Consider the following 12599-nt stretch of genomic DNA (forward strand, 5'->3'; position numbering starts at 1 on the left):
TCTTTAAAATGTTGAATACGTATATCAACTATCTTCATTACTGAATTAAAAAAGAGTCCAAAGATTTTTTGTCAGCTTTTTCCCGTTTGATCCATTTCATACAGTAAGTATGGAGTGAGTCGTGGATGATATTACGACACTCATTCCAATTAATAATTGACGGGGGACGATATTTAGGTCCTTTACTGAGGAATGATTTAAACTCTCGGTCTTGAACGATGTTAAGATCTCCTGTTATAACATGGGAAATGGGTCCATAAATATATTCGGAATTACTGCAATTACATGAAGTAGGTGTATTTTCACTGATATTAACATCTTTACACAATTGACTATAATTAAACACAAATATCCGGGTAGATTTCTTGTAAATATAACAAATAAGAGGTAGCTCAGTATTGTCAAAATATCCAGGAATTTGTTCTTTAACAGAATGGTCGTTAAATATACCGGCAATATTTACAAAATCAAAGCCTTTATTGACATACTTAATTTTAATAAAATGTTTTTTATGATCTTCAGGGCGATCAATTTTGGGAAATAATTTAGAATAACAATATGCCATAATAATTTGAACAATTTCATACTTAGGACTGCTATATGAAATTGTGTTGCAATCCTCCAAAATTTTATTTAACTTATTAACCGGTAACGAACAGAGTTTTGTTAACAGATAATGTCTGCCGTTGTTTTTTGAAATAGAAATTAGGTCCGAAATATTGGTATGATTGGCCCGAAATTTTCTTTGATTGCGATTTGTTCTACGACCGTGAGAACGTTTTTTACGAACAGTTTTAGAAACTATATCCAAAATGTTAACGGAATTGGTTCTAGATATATTACCAATTCCCATGATATTATCATTTAGACCGAGAGGGTAAACTGTCTGTAATTTTTTAATCCAATTTAATTCAATTATTTTCCGTGATCGTACAAACTTGGAATGCGATTCACCAGGCTGCTTATTTACTACTTCTAAAGGTTGAACTGCTAAATATTTAAAAGGAGGGTTGTGCTTCTTAAGGTGTTGGTAAATGATACTTTTGAATTTATTGGGTCTTTTAAAACGATACAGATGTTCTTGAGTGCGTTTAGATAAATATCGTCCAGTTTCACCTACGTACTGAATACCACACCCCGGTTTGTTGCATGTGAGTAAATAAATAATACTGTTTGTTTTTCAAGTTATATCAGTTTCAAAATTTAAAGAAAATGTGCGACCATTAAACGTGGACCTTACCGTATTGTTGGTGGAAAGACGGGGACATGTAAGTCATTTTTTGGCATGACACTTATCGATAGAAGGGTATCCACGATTTTTATTGTTAAAAATGTTAGCGATGGTAGTATTTTTAGATAACCGATTTTGAAGATTGAGACGTGTGGATACCCTTTGAACAAGTTTAGTATTTAGTAATTTTCCATTTCTAAGCTTCATAATTGTTTTGTTAGTGAATTATATAATAAAAGAGCAAAGATTGGCGTCCAGAATATGAACCAGCATACAATAATTGAAGTTATATAAAATGGATAAATTTGTTCGGCTAAAAATGTCAAACGCTATCAGTATTAAATAGTAGAATGGGGCTGAATATTGAAATACTACTTTTTGATAAATATTCCTAAAGTAATGCATTAGAGCAGTTCACTCCATAATCTAGTATATTATAAGAGCATAAACCAAACCACTACAATATACAATGTATAATTTATGTTCGTTTTTCAACCGAGAATAGCAAAACCTCATGAAATATATCGTTGGAGTTTATAAACTACATTTAATCATCCCCTGTGCCATGATTGGCCATCTCCGTTTTTTCTTAACAAAGCATGGTTGGTTACATGTTATAAATTTACTTACAATTTCTGGATTTTTTTTCTCAAGTAAACGGAATCAGAAAAAAATCACTATCCTATGTCGAATACATAAAACTTGGCAAAGAATGTGAAAAGTGTTTGTAGTAAAGCACGGTTTCATTTTGCAAGTACAACGTTAATTCATCGGGTCCATTGAGTAAATGAAAAGGCAGGATAAGCAGCTTGGGGGGGAGTCAATGAAAAAAAATGAGTTTTTTTTATCCTACATTGAACTTTTGATGTCGTCCCTTGATCTAGAGGAGACATTTAAATTGAATATTTAGATATGAAAACTGTTAAGATTTTAAAGTTTAAACTTTACTGCCAATTGCAGAAAATTATAAAACTTATGAATTTCACATGCACATTTATAAAAGCTAGAATTGTGATTGGAATCATGTATGCGAATACGACGATGGAAGCTTTAAACGGCCTTGACCAGCTACGTGAATATTAATCAGTCCATTCAACGTTATAGTACGTGTGTTCTATTTTCGCAGTTTTGAGGTCGAAGGTTTGAATTGACCAATGAAAACGTTCGTTCCTTAGAGAGTTAATCTAATAAAGTTTGTTTGACTGATTATGTCGCACGACCTTTCGCTAAGCTCGGCCGCAGTTAGGTGTAACTTTGAAAAATCTCTACCTAATTCATCTAATACCATAGATGCTCATAATCTACAAAGTTTTAGTGTCACCACTAAATAGTTAAATCATTGAAATATTGCATTGATAGTTTGTGTAGGTAAATATATCATTGTTTGTTTGGTTTTTTTTTTGTTTTTCTATTATATGTTAAAAGTTATAAAAGAGTGTCAATAACATCCACTTTTCACAAGAAATATTACCTAACATTAAATGAATGTCAACAGACATTTATCTATCATCATTGCAGGTACTGCTGTTACAACATCAAAGAACTTAGTCAAATTATATTCTTCTTAGAGATAATAGTAATACATTAGTATTCATTTTCCAACTATTATAATATTAATCTCCTTTGCCTTATACTAAAAGCAATCACTCTTTTATTTATCATTAACTTACACTTTCAAATAGGATCCAAGTGTGAAGATTATAACAAGACAACACAAACCAAGTACATTACTCAACAGGAAGCTCACACAACAATTTAACACCTTTATGCATTGTAAAAAAAAGACTGATCAACCAAATTTTTTTTTCAGTAACTATTTCTTCTTTTTATCAAAATAACAAACAACAAAAGTCTAATTTTAATTTTAGTTTTAACAACATTAAATCATATATACAACTAATTGTAGCACCATATATTACATCTTTTTAGAACACTTCATGCAAAATATAAATAAAGTTAACATTTTCTTGATGCACATTACAAAACGGTTAAAAAAAATCAACATCAGCTGTTTTTACATCATTTAAAACATAAATATTCACTCAAATGTTCTTCCTACATATCATTTAAATATATAGATTAATTAAGAAAAAAACTTCAACATTTGAGAAAGATTTTGTAAATAAACAAATTACTTGAAAGTACTACATACAGCCCGTAACAGAGTAGTGATCGAATTCGTGTTTCTTTACCGTCAGAATAAGTTACGTTATCGACAAACTTATTTCAGAAGTGACATAATTTAATTTTCTTCATCGACAAAATATTTCATGTCCAACGTGTAAGTTTTCATTGTTTAAGTCGAAGTTTTTTTAACACAGTAAAACATTTTTTATAATCAACTTCTGTCATTGAATGACATTGATCATGACTTAATCGGGGTCGCATCCATCGTTTCTACAATAAACATGACCTCATCGATTTGCTCAATGTAGATATTATATACTGCTTGCACTGTGAATATTTATGGGATTCAACACTGTAATAGTTTTTCTTTCGTCTGATACAGAATACCCCATATCTTTTCTTTATCATACCTATCTGTTTATTATGTCCCCGGGATTATTTCAATCATACATTGTTGCAATACCGACATGCTTGTACTTTGTCACAGAAAAAACTGAAATAAATTTCCTTCAAATCGAAGTGAAAAATACAAATGTACCCTTTAACATTTGAAATGTTGAAGACAAAATTGCTCTATATCTTAAGTTATTGACGAATATTTGAAATTTAAACCTCTATAAGATGTGATGTACGGCATTTCATTTTATCATTGGTAATGATCCATATCTGACAGAGAAGAAGTATTCATAATTCTCAGAAAGTTTTCATAAATATTGTTAGATACCACTAATCGTTCCAACAATCAAGACAACAGAGACAAACAGGGAAAAAAATATGAAAATGAAAAGATATGACTGAAGTGTTAGCATGTTCAGGGAGGAACTGTAGAGGTCTCCACCGGTTTTCAACAAGGGTAGAATTCAAAACCTTGAATATGAAAGCCTCGAAATCCATGATACTTTTTCTGTGCGGTAGTTATATCTACAAAATCCAATCATGTACATGACATATAATACATGTATATTTATATATTGGGAATTTATTTTTGTTTCCAAACAGAATTATAAGGTTATGTATAAGTGCCTCCGTTCACTGCACAATTGTAAATTGTCTTCCTAAAGAGCAGCAAAAATAAATGGCACAAGTTCACGTAGTCATAAAAAAAGTCGTATAATTTACGTTATCGAACAAAAAATCAGAAATACGGAATATTATATGTGAATGGTTTGAAAATCCGTTTCCCCTACATGTTTTAAAAAGTCAAAGAAAAATGTTTTCCCTGATACAAACGTTTTAAAGAACCAGCTTTGTGTAACCTATAGACAAATTCGACTGGATATAAGGAAGTTAATATGTTTACTCTGATTTGAAATTATCTTTTAAAACTTTTTTAAGTAATTGAAAACCTATGTTGTTTATGGGTAATAGGTTAAATGTTGCATGATCCCTCAAAATGATAGCAAGCGCAGTTTTCCGGACGATTTTCATTTGTACACTGCTAAAAACTGTCAGGTGCCTTGGTATATTTTGGAGAATTTTTTTTTTAATGATTTTTACTAAAAAAAAATATTCTCTGTGTGTGCCATTGCAAGAAATAGTTTTGGTCGTTATTTTGTCATATCAAAAAAATTCTCAACAAAATTTTCCCGTTTAAACTGTACTAGAAAAAAGTTTGGCATGTGAAACGGACGAAGACATATTCTAACAGAAGTACAAATACCAGTCCTCCCTTTTGTGTATACATATGAGAAAACATTTTAAAGTTATTGATTGAATTCAAATCCATCACACATACGATACACATTCTAGTCCGAAAAAATAAAGGACTTCATTCCTATCCAACACCTTTTTAATTGTTTACCAGTATATTTCTTTTAGTTTTGGGTAAAATTGTAAAGGAAATAATACTATCAAGAAGTCCTTCCATAAATCTTTTTTTTCTGTTCTGACTTTGAAGACATGACTACTTTTCGCCCAATCGAAATGGTGCATGGACATATTTTGTTTCATATTATTAGAATTATTTTCAATATTATCGGTATTAAACTTGATTATCGACACATGAAAGTTTGTCAGCATTGTCAATCTTTTTAACGTTAAAGTACCAATAGTTCGGTCACTACTCAATTAAGTTTGTCGATAACGTAGCTAATTTTGACGGTAAAGAAACATCAATTCGATAATTTCTCTGTTACGGGCTGTACATGACAAATACTATGTTAAATAAAACATTAACTCGATAATTAAAACATAATGAAAAAAGGAATGAAATCACATAATCTTTTCATTTGATAATAGAAAGAAACAAAACCAACATATTAACATTGTATATAAAAAAAAGAAGATGTGGTATGATTGCCAATGAGACAACTATCCACAAAAGACCAAAATGACACATTATTGAATCATCTTTAAAAAGTTTCTCTTACCTCTAAGCTGTTTGGATTTCTTTTCACAACCATAAATTATAGTGTAAACATACTAATTGATGAATTTCTTCTTTGAAATTCATCAAAATCAGACCTAAATATTAACAGGTTTTGATCATCTTAAGAAAATCAAAAATAATGACATAACTATGTAAATAATTCATACTATTATTATCCACTAAATATTGGATAAAAATAATCTTTCATGTTCTTCACTGTAGTATATCCAACAACAACAAAAATAACAATAACAATATCTTTATACATTTATACAAAATTTTGTAATTTATACTTTTCTCTCTCTCTCTAACTTTAGAAAATGTCTTTTTAACCATGTAAATTGATTATGATAAAAACGGTTCTACTTGTAAAAAAGGTGTTATTATCTTGCACACCTATTTTAATCTTCTATCCAGAGCTGGGTTTTTTTAACCAACCCTTTTCACACATTTAAATCTAAGTAAACAAATCAAGATATGATTTTTACCATATAGAGAGCAAAACTTAATGTAAATACCCATTCACTTCAAAACAATATTTTTCGTGGAATTTACAGAGGCAATAAGATAATCTATGATTGAAGAGTTGAATCACTATTCATACTCGTTGACAACAAATCAGGAAACTTATTCTTGTAGTATATCTAAAGCAGATCCAGAAATAAGAATGGAGAGGTAAATTATTCACAAACTACCAATGGAAGACAATTAAGTATACATTTAAAAGAAATGTATCACCAAATGCTACATTTGACAATTGTAGAATTAAAAAAATGCATTTCTTTTAAATTTATACATGTAGATAGTATGCATTATTTCCATAGTTATGTCATTATTTTTGATTTTTTTTAAGATGATAAAAGCTTGTTAATAATTAGGTCTGATTTTGATGAATTGCAAAGAAGAAAATATCTGTTAGTATTTTTACACTTTAATTTATTGTTGTGAATAGAAACTTTTTGAAGATGATTCAATAGTATGTATATAATGTTAATATGTTGGGTTTTTGTCTTTATATTATCATATGGAAATATTATATGATTTGTTTCCTTTTTTTCCTTATGTTTTAATTAAATTTTTTGGGGGCTTTATAAATATTTTGATATGAGCGTCACTAATGAGTCTCATGTAGACGAAACGCGCGTCTGGCGTACTAATTATAATCCTGGTACCTTTGATAACTATTTAATGTTTGAATTTTATGTTAAAACTATATATCTCGGGTGATAAATTTAAATATGTGCAATTTTTTTAGATGAGGTTATAATGTTTCAAATCATTCCATTTATACTTTTATATTATAGTAATATCATATCATCTCAGACTTGTACAGAACAACTTCAATTTAGTTTCGTCATTAGACGAGATGCTTTAATGTTTCAATCCAGTTTATGTTTTATTTAACATATTATATGTCATGTATGTAGTACTTTCAAGTAAAGTTTTTATTTACAAATCTATTTTTCTCAAATGTTGAAAAAAAATTCTTAACTTAATCTATATATTTTAATGATATGTAGGAATAACATTGAGAATGGGAATGGGGAATGTGTCAAAGACACAACAACCCGACCATAGAAAAAAACAACCCTAGAAGGTCTTCAATGTAGCGAGAAATTCCCATACCCGGAGGCGTCCTTCAGCTGACCCCTAAACAAATATATACTAGTTTAGTGATAATGAACGCCATACTAATTTCCAAATTGTACACAATAAACTAAAATTGAAATAATACAAGACTAACAAAGGCCAGAGGCTCCTTACTTTGGACAGGAGGCAAAAATGCGGCGGGGTTAAACATGCTTATGAGATCTCAACCCTCCCCTATACCTCTAGCCAATATAGAAAAGTAAACGCATAACTATACGCACATTAAAATTCAGTTCAAGAGAAGTACGAGTCTGATGTCAGAAGATGTAACCAAAGAAAATAAAAAAAATGACAATAATACATAAATAACAACAGACTACAAGCAGTTAACTGACATGCCAGCTCAAGACTTCAATTAAACTGATTGACAGATTGTGATTTCATCATATGAATATCAGGCACAATCCTGCCCGTTAGCGGTTTAGCATAATACCATCATAACATATATGAAAAGAACATAACCCGTGTCATGCCAACAACTGTTTTTTTTTAATAAATGTGTTTAGTTCCGATGCAAAGACCCTATAAGTGAATTAACATTAACGCCAAAATATGCAATCTTTAATGACCTGACAACAGTATCGTAACTATATCCCTTCTTAATAAGTCTATTCAAAGGTTTTGTTAGTTTCTGAGCTAAATATTGACATTTTTGTGCTTTATAAAGAATATTTCCATAAAAAAATGGATGTGAAATACCTGAACGTATAAGAAGTCTGCATGTTGAGCTATATTTACGAATGATGTCCTTATACCGATGATAAAATTTAGTCAATGTTTTGACTAGTTTGTGATATCGAAAACCCTGGTGTAATAATTTTTCAGTAATACATAAATTTCTCTCGTGAAAATCTAAAATATTGTTACATACACGAGCGAATCGTACAAGTTGAGATATATAAACACCGTAAGATGGTGAATAGGGAACGTTACCATCTAAAAATGGATAATTAACGATAGGAAATGAAAAATCATCATACATTTTGGTGTTAAGCTTTCCGTTAGTGATATAGATATCAAGATCGAGGAAAGGGCAGTGGTCAGAATAAATTTCTTTAGTATACATACTGAAGTCGTTTATTATTGAGAGCCAAAATATCATCCAAATATCTAAAAGTATTATTAAATTAGTTTATGAGATGTTGTTTCGATCGGTCTTTGCTGATTTTTGTCATAAATTGTAACTCAAAGCAATACAAAACCAGGTCCGCAATAAGTGGTGCACAGTTAGTCCCCATTGTACTTCCGATAACCTGACGATATTTGGAATCTCCAAAGCGAACAAAAATGTTATCTAGTAAAAATTCAAGGGCAGATATAGTATCAAAGCATGTCCGATTGACATAGTTTTTTTTGTTTTTTGCTACTAAAAAATAACCTAAAAGAGTTTATATATTCACATTCTGACTTTTTAAATGCCCATTTAATTAGGTGTGTGAATTGTTTCTTAATGAGAATGTGAGGCAATGTGGTATACAGTGTAGAAAAATCAAAACTTTGAACAGATTCAAAATCACCAATATAAGCATGCGATTTATCAAGTACTTCCAACGAGTTCTCGACACTCCAAAAGTAATTAATTCAACTATTTTCGAAGGCCTTTTTTGAACAATTAATCATCAGGTTTTTGATTGTACCAAGTGTACTGGTAAGAAGAATACACCATTTAGTAGTGGAACAATGGCTTGAAGACGAAATAAATCTATATTTGTAAGGTGTTTTGTGTAGTTTCGGAAGCCAATACATAATTGGGACTTTCATTGTATTTGGTTCTGCTTGTAAAGCGGTAGCTAAAAGTTTATGTTTGTTACAGATGTCGTTTTCTGAAAATTGAGTCAGTTGGAATGTTGGTGAATTTGTGATTTTCTTTTCTTCAGAACCTCAATGTAAAATTTTCGTCAAACAATAATAATATTATTAGCAGCTTTATCGGCCAAAAACAAATTCCTTGGCTAGTTTGTTTGGTTTATGTTTGATACGAGAAATAGGTTTATTGTGGCTATTGTTAATAGTAAAGTGTTCTTTAAAATGTTGAATACGTATATCAACTATCTTCATTACTGAATTAAAAGAGTCCAAAGTTTTTTTGTCAGCTTTTTCCCGTTTTATCCATTTCAAACATTATGTATGGTGTGAGTCGTGGATGATATTACGACACTCATTCCAATTAATAATTGACGGGGGACTATATTCAGGTCCTTTGCTGAGGAATGATTTTAACTCTCGGTCTTGAACGATGTTAAGATCTCCGGTTATAACCTGGGACATGGGTCCATAAATGTATTCGGAATTACTACAATTACATGAAGTAGGTATATTTTTACTAATATTAACATCTTTACACAATTGGCTATAATTAAACACAAATTTCCAGGTGGATACATTTGAGTGAATATTTATGTTTTAAATGATGTAAAAACAACTGATTTTGATTTTTTTAACCGTTTTGTAATGTGCAACAAGAAAATGTTAACTTTATTTATATTTGCATGAAGTGTTCTAAAAAGATGTAATATATGGTGCTACAATTAGTTGTTATGTATATATGATGTTATGTTGTTAAAACTAAAATTAAAATTTGACTTTTGTTGTTTGTTATTTTGGTAAAAAGAAGAAATAGTTACTGAAAAAAAAATTTGGTTGATCAGTCTTTTTTTTACAATGCATAAAAGTGTTAAATTGTTTTGTGAGCTTCCTGTTGAGTAATGTACTTGGTTTGTGTTGTCTTGTTATAATCTTCACACTTGGATCCTATTTGAAAGTGTAAGTGTAAATGCCTGTACCAAGTCAGGAATATGACAGTTGTTATCCATTCGTTTGATGTGTTTGGACTTTTGATTTTGCCTTTTGATTTTTGATTTTCCTTTTTGAATTTTCCTCGGAGTTCAGTATTTTTGTGTTTTTACTTTTTAATGATAAATAAAAGAGTGATTGCTTTTAGTATAAGGCAAAGGAGATTAATATTATAATAGTTGGAAAATGAATACTAATGTATTACTATTATCTCTAAGAAGAATATAATTTGAACAAAATTCTTTGATGTTGTAACAGTAGTACCTGCAATAATAATAGATAAATGTCTGTTGACACTCATTTAATGTTAGGTAATATTTCTTGTGAAAAGTGGATGTTATTGACACTCTTTTATAACTTTTAACATATAACAGGAAAAAAACAAAAAAAACAATGATATATGTACCTACACAAATTTTCAATGCAATATTTCAATGATTTAACTATTGAGTGGTGACACTAAAACTTTGTAGATTATGAGCATCTATGCTATTAGATGAATTAGGTAGGGATTTTTTAAAGTTATATAGATTAGAAACAGTAAGAGTAGATGCTGTCAAAACTTATATAGATATGACACCAATCCATTTTAAGATATTTATATGAACGTTGTAGTGTTGATAGAGGTTAGATAACTTGAAGATAAAGATTTGTCTTAGAATCTTGCATTTTCAGGTATATATTCAATAGAAATTATGTGTGGAAGTGACACGTTGGATTGGTAGAAATTCGTGAAATGATTTACTTTTACAAGTGAAATATATTATATATGAGTAATTTATGAGTGGATTAAAGAATATATAAAAAAGAAGATGTTGTATGATTGCCAATGATACAACTCTCCACAAGAGAACAAATGACTTAGAAATTAACAACTAAAGGTTATCGAACGATCTTCAAAAATGATCAAGGCCCATACCGCAGCTATAAAAGGCACCGAAATGTAAAACAATTCAAACGAGAAAATCAACGTCCTAATTAATGTACAAAACCAAATGAACGAAAAACAAATGTGTAACACATCAACAAATGAAAACAACAGCATTACAGGCTCCTGACTTAGGGCAGTCACATATATACAGAATGTGGCGCGGTTAAACATGTTAGCGGAATCTTAACCCTCCCCTAACCTGGGATAGTGGTGTAACAGTATAACATAAGAACGAACTATAAAATCAGTTGAAAAAGGCTTTACTTATCAGATGGACAAAAATACAAGTGGACGTGAACGGGTACATATACATCCCGACACAAAAAGACACAATGAACAGATCTGAGAGTACTTGCAGTTATCTGACAGCTAGTTCAAAGCTACTTACAACTAATAAAAAATCAGATGGATACAAATAGAGATACATCTAACAAAAACACAGAGTGGGTGTGGCTGGGAAAAGAAGTATGGATTTCGTGTGTTTTTTAAATGAGGGTGTATTTTATACATTAACATTCAGGGTGGATTCCTTGTGTGTTAAAATAGGGTGGATTACGTTTATTCAACCTTCAAAATGGATTTAGGGTTGATTTTTATGTTCTGGAAAAATAGTGTGGATTAAGGGTGGATTCTTTTGTTCTGGAAAAGTATTAGGGTGGATTCAAGATGGATTCTTTGGTTCTGGAATAGTTAGTTTATAACTACTATTATTGTACCCAAGTCTGGGAGTAAATCATTCATGTTAAGCTCTACAATTTTTGGTAATTCGTGATAACGGATTGAAATTGCATTAAAGAATTTTATAAATCGTGATAACGAATTGTATAAATCGTTATAACGCATTGAATTTGGGAAATTAGTTATCGCTATTTTTGTATAATTCGTGATAACTGATTAAAATCGTTATAACGGATTAAATTCGTGATCATGAATACGTGGAAATAGTCAATTTAATCCTTTGTCACGAATTATACAATTTGTTTAAACGATTTTAAACCGTTATCACGAATTACAAAAATATGTGACAACAAATTTATTCGGTAATCACGAATTGCAACAAAAAAAACTTTGATAACAAAGTATACACATTTGTGATATAGAATTTAATCCGTGATAACGAATTCAAATTATATTTTTGGGAGGTTCTAAATGGGCTTCTGCAGATAATTGATAACAGACACTAAAGTGATATTTAAAGTATTAGACTGCAATTCCTAAGAGTTCATACGATTAATAAAAATATCAAAGACTATAAATCAAAAAGAAAATCACAAACAAAAAGGAATCCAACTGATTAAAAGTCAAAGTTGACCTCTAATATTCCCGACATGGGAAACAAAGTACATCACAAAAATATTTCATGACGTCATAAATTTAGCCATATGCAAATCATTTCGATAACAAACGGACTATTTTGTTTGTGAACATTAAGAGGTGACCATTTGATATTTTGGAGGGGAAAAAGTGATAAGTTCCTATACAAAACTTTATCAGCGGTT

Source organism: Mytilus edulis, chromosome 2 (genome assembly GCF_963676685.1).
Source record: "Mytilus edulis chromosome 2, xbMytEdul2.2, whole genome shotgun sequence".
NCBI classification, from domain to species: domain Eukaryota; kingdom Metazoa; phylum Mollusca; class Bivalvia; order Mytilida; family Mytilidae; genus Mytilus; species Mytilus edulis.